Genomic DNA, 6,224 nt, shown 5'->3' on the forward strand with positions numbered 1-6,224 from the left:
AGTCGTACAGTATGTTACATCAGCCTCAGACATCCTGATAGGAAAGGCAAAGCATTTAATCAAAAACCTGTGAAAAATTACTTATTTTGGAGATTGGATGAAGTGGGCAGGGACACCAGACAATATCTTTACATTTACTGCATGAGGACACATCGGTTACTGACCAAACACTACAGTTATAACAACAATTTAACACTTATTTTGATATAGAAATATCATTTACAGCAGCTTTAACAATATAATTCTACAAGCTTTCATGTCCATATATCAGCATAAATACCTATCCAAAGGAGGATATGCACTTCCTCTTCTTTTAATGCACTTGAAATGGCATATGAACTGCATTTAGCAGGCCAAACACTCAAACAAAGCCACTCGAGTCTCTAGCTCTCCAAACCGAGGCTTTTTTTAGTAATACAGCTTCTTTTATTGTGCCAGTTATATGAGAAAAGGCACAGTCGAGTTGTAACGAGGTAACTGTTTGATTTTGAATTGCTGAAACTGTTTGAACAACAAGTTGATAAGTGTTTCCACGAAAATATTGTTTTGCAGTCGGGAACCAGAGTCAAGTCAGTATAGCTAAATTTACCACAACTCAGAGGAGCGAATCAATAATTTAAAGAGAAAAACCAATCAGTCTGACTGATGTATTATATCTATTAGCCTATATCTGATGCTTTTGGATTAATATTACTACTGAATTAATGTGCTTGTTGCATTTTACTGCAGTAACAGCAGTACAATGTGACATACACATCAGTACAGTAGTAATATTCATTTTAATATAAATTCAAGGTTGAGCTCATTTTTTGTGAGCTCATAACAAATGTGTGTAATGTTCGGGTAGACTAATCTCCAGCAATGAATCCTGTTTTATAAGATCATCATATTCTGTGCGTTGGTAGTGTGGCAGCCTGTTTTTAGCTCTGTGGTACTTTATCCTTGAAGATTAAAGCTTGTGTTTAAACAGGTTTGCGGTGCTGCCACAGTGGTGATCAGCCTTATACACGCATCACAGTGCGCAACGTTTTCATTTACAGCTGTGAAATAGCTCCAAACAATGCTTCCTCTTTCCCTCAGCTGCCACCGCGTGTTGGATTAAACTAGAGGACGGGGTGCACGCTAGAGCGAGCTGTGTGTGCACACGCCACGACAACCGCACATCAGCAGAGGAGCAAAGAGAGGGCTTATATGTGTTCACGGCAATGGCAAGTTTTCAGACAGCTCTATTCATTGGTGAAAGACGAATGTGTGGGTACAACGCAGAAGGGAGAAAGTTAAACTGATGCTCGGATTGATCTTGAAAAGAAGCACAGACGATCAGTAGTATCAACATTTTGTGATCGATCTGCCCAAATATATTGGCCATACAAAATTGTTGGTCTTCATCTTAAAAACTTTTACTGTTGTAGCATTAGAGCCAAACAATGTAAATAGTAAAGCATAATACTGACTTGTCTTGCCCAAATACTGAAGTTTGAAGCAGAAGCTGATCTCACATTTTCCTTTGTTATTATAGTTTTACATAATTTTCTTAGTTATTGAAGTAATTGTATAGAGAGATTAGTGTGCCACTTTTTACGGTTTGCGTGTTTTACTGTCCCGCTCCTTGTCTGGTGAAAATTATACGCCGAAGAACACTGTGCTGCTAATTTCCTGTCGATTATGCCCCTTACATATGTGCATCTAATGACACCAATTATCCAAATTAATATTACAAGATGTGTCTTAAACAAAATAATGTCACATTTATACAGTAAAAAGAAATGGCTCCTACAAATTAACAAAGCAATGCTAGCTTAATTAGCTAATTAGCTTAATTATATTCTGCTGGGGACAGTCGTTGGCTGGAAAGGAGAAGCCTGCTTTGGTCAGCATTCAAGGACAAATCCTTTCAAACATTTAATTAAAGAAAGTGGAGTGGTAACTCTGCCCAAGTTATCACTGTAAAGTACACTATGTGTGAGAGCAGAAACCTTGACGGGAAGAGTAACTAAAGGGGCAACGCTTAGCAAACATTCAACTGAATTTTATTAAGAACAGTCTCAATCTCCTCAGCGTGCTTTCCCACCTGCTTTCTCACATTTCCAGTGTTCCTGATTTTGCAGTTTGCTCAGGTGACTTTCCCCTGGGTATTTATTGTGATACACTCTGTTCTTGTGTTCCACCGTATGTGTGTGTGCTTCTGTCTCCTCCATCCACCATCCAGCACATGATTTGGCAGTGGGATCAGCATTTATTTTGGCTCCCAGTTCCTTTCTTCTCCACTTGCGCATCCCAAGCACATCCCTTCCCCTTAAAGAGAGCAAGCCGAGGAGGAAGGGAAGGAGAGCGATGGTGCCCTGTAGGAGGGAGGAGGGTTGACTGATGATCCATCCCTGCTACACAGTTGGTTGTCAGTGTATAAATGGATTCAGTTTCACAGCCATTCAATCTAAACTATAGTGAGCAGGCACAAGCTTGCCTGCTCCCACTCTTAATGCCGTGCAGTTGCACATGTCTGCTTTCAACGGAATTCAAGTGACGGATGTCGACAGGAGCGTGACGCATGTTTTTCATCACCTCCACTAGGAGATATTGAACCTTTATTACATTCACCATTCTCTGTTTTGACGTAAATATGACTTTGATTATCTAGCATTACCCATAATGCAGCAGGCACCTACCTACTATCACTGCGCAGCTGATATTTTCATTATTTTTGCAGGAAAATACAGAAACAACAAGTTAAAACTGTTCCATTTGTCTTTATAGGTGACACAAACCCATTGTCACTATGGGCATCCATGTGCCCGACTGCAGAAAACATATGGGGGGGGGGGTGCCTCTACTGTAAGACCAAATGAGAGAGGACAATAATGAAGTTGGGGGTGCATGGGGCTCATTATAACTACAGAAAGTGTCAGGGCTTAAAAATGGTTGCATGTGCAGCCCAAATCCAAGGGAAGCATGTGTCGCAATTACAGGAGCTTACCCTACACAGAGAACTGAAGAAATACCATACAACCATCTGACAGAGACTTAGAAAGAGAGCATCTACATATTCCTGATGTCTTGCGACGAATTCAAACGTACCTGCCATACAGGAGATGTGCCTTTGCGTCAACATGTTGGTACTTCCTTTGACTTTTCTCCCCATTAGATCCCTCTGTGACAGCTCTCTGGAATGACACGTGCAGTACAGATGCCATCAGGTCATGACTACCACTCTGGATTATCCACAGTGACGACTGTGTTGAATGTCTGTCACTACCAAAGTCTTGGCAGCTCAGACTCTCCTGCATGGGCGGCATTCGGTAGGGGGGGGGGGTTGCCATAGCAACAGCTCATCCCACGTCTGTGCAATCTGATCTTGTTTATCGAGTTCTTCTTCTCGTTGGAGCAGCTGCATGGAAACAGGCCTTGATGCCTTGAGGGCAAAGGAGCAGCATCAGATCTGAATAGAAATTATGACAAAAGGAATAAAAATTCAGCTTCTTAAAGATCCTAAGAAACTCTAGCCAGTGTTAATCAGCCATTGAGTCTGTGTGGCCCGTACCCATTGTGATGTCACACAGGCTTTCTCATGCAATTCCTAATGGTTAAATTAGTGCATTACTGTTTTTTTTTTCTTTTTCTTGTCTTGCAGTGCAGAAAGGGTAATTAATTTGTCAAGCGCCATTAACCTGCCCAGCAATAGCCACCTCCTCTCCCTCAGGCCACACACTCTGAAGTCAGTCTTGTGTGAGTTCTAAGATCAATTCTAATAATATAATAATGAGTTAAATTACAGTATCCACGTCATGTCAGATGTATTTAAGTGATGTGTAACATACATGAGGATATTTGAACATTACACCCATTTGTGACTGCTGAACATGTCATTGTAAGGCCATGCACATGCTTATGCTATACTGTAATAGCCTCAGCTTCTCTAGAAGGTTTTACACAAGATTTAGCAACCTGGCTGCAGGGATTTGCTCCCATTGAGCCACAAGTGAGGTCAAGCACCAATGTGGGATGATAAGACTTGGTTCACTGTTGTTCATCCCTGAGGTTGAAGGTTGTGGCAAGTAAAATTCTTCCACACCAAACTGGGAAAACCAAAGGAGAAACATCTTCCCTCAACTGCCACCTGGAAGTCAGAAGCACATTATTGCCACAAAAAGCTGAGCCCATTTTTTTTAATTTATCAGATATGAGGCTTTTCCTTATACATGCGCTAGCTCAGCTTGACTCGGTTTGACTCTGCACGTCAGCCCAGTTATAAAGTTATTTTAAGCTTTTACTATGAAGCATCAAAATGAGGAAATGTTTTTTTCACCAGAATTAACAGAACACCCAACTGGAACAACTTAAAGGGGCGATATGTAAGAAAGTTCTACAGTCAGAAATGAACAGGAAATAATGAACAGAATGTGAAGAAATACCAGTTTTGATTTAATGATGTCTGTGTATTGTATTGCAGGGATATCAACTAAAGTCAAAATCAACCAGCTAGCCTCAGCTCGTTTTGGTCCAAACCTCCAGCATGCCGACTAACTGAGCTAACTAGGTAAGGCAGCTACAGTAAGCAGCAGTGTGTGGTTTCTCTGGTTATATGTTGTTTTGAGTATGACATTTGACAGGTGGCCAATTCTTAGATCTTGCACTTCTAAAGCAAACATGAAAAAACACTGACATAAACCAGGTATCTGTACAAACAGGGAGACAGTAAAAAAAACTCAACATCAAAAATCAGAGAATGAGTTAGATTCTTTATTCTGAGAACTGAGAGCTAAACACTGTTCATTATTCTATTTGGTCTACTCGTGGCTGGACACAGTCACAAAACATCGATCGATTCAGTGGTAGAACTGGACATGGAAATGTAAATGAATGCGACACAGTTTCACTCAGTGCCACTAAGAGTGTCAATGGAAAAGCCCGAATAGACTCAGGTACCTCGTCATTATGGAACTGTTCAAAACTATTTCACTGCAGAGAACACTGAGTGGCTGTGGTGGATAATTGGACTCTCGTGTCAATCCAGACAAAGTGTGTTGGGTTGTTTATTACTGGGCTCATTATGAGGTTAAGTTTGCATTTGTACTATGATCACTTGGAGCAGCAGAAGCCTGGTGTTTCAACCATTTAACAGTGTTTTTCAAGTACTCCCAGTTGAAATGGAATTAAAATTGAGGCATTTCTTCTGCAGTCAGCGTAGTGTAGATGGACAACCCTGTCTTCTAGAAAAGGTTTATATCTTAGTAACTGGCAAGAGAAGTGTTTTGAAAGAAACAATATGTGACCAGATTGGGTGTGTCTATTAACAGAATGAGGAAATGTTGTAAATATACGTACTGTATATGACAGGTTGATTCAATCAACAGTCTGTGTTCCTCAGCAATAACTCATTACACAGATGTGTTTGTTTGTCCTTCTTCTTCTTCACAACAAAAAGGCTTTAAATTCATTAGTAACTGTCATGTCACCGGCTCACATGATGGGTGTACAAACCTCTATTCTAGTCAGAATATTTGAACATGTCTTTACAGAATTCAGTGCTGCACTGTCAGCAGGTCTTTCATTTTAGTGTTCACCTGAACACAAACAAAAATGAGTTTGTGCAAATGCTAGGAGTCTTCCCATGTAGAGGAAATGAATTAATTGTAAGAAAGATAGCGTTTTAATAGAAAATCATAATACAAGTGTCGGGGGCATAGGGAGTTAGCTGAGGTTAATTTCATTCTCTCCTCCCTCTCTGGCAGCAAAACGCTATCTCCACTGGCACATTTATAAGGAGGAGTAATAGAATCATTTGTGTAGCAAAGGCATTTGAAGGCCATGAATTTTAAAACCAAAGAGCACAATGTAGGAACTTCTCAGTAACAAAGGGTTTCGGTCGGCTGCATTTTAAGAGGATGACAAGAGTGAATCGAGCTCAAGAAATTTTAGCTTTTCTAATATAGAGGAAATGCTTTTTTGCATGCAACATACAAACAACATCTAAGGTGATGTAATCTCCATAGAGCTTAATTTAAGTAGTGTAGTAGTATATATAGGTCACAGAGTCTTAGTATTGTAAAGCTTAATCATGGACTCTCAGACAGTGAAGCAGCTCATGTAGGATAAACTCAGGCAATAAACGAAAGTCTCTCTGGTCCTGCAGTCAGGAGTATCAAATGGTACTACAGTAAAGTTCAAAGCTGATCATCCTAGTCATACTGCTGGTCATCATGTTTAACACTCCCGACATCATAAAG

The sequence above is a fragment of the Acanthopagrus latus genome, chromosome 16, assembly GCF_904848185.1.
Source record: "Acanthopagrus latus isolate v.2019 chromosome 16, fAcaLat1.1, whole genome shotgun sequence".
Lineage (NCBI taxonomy): Eukaryota > Metazoa > Chordata > Actinopteri > Spariformes > Sparidae > Acanthopagrus > Acanthopagrus latus.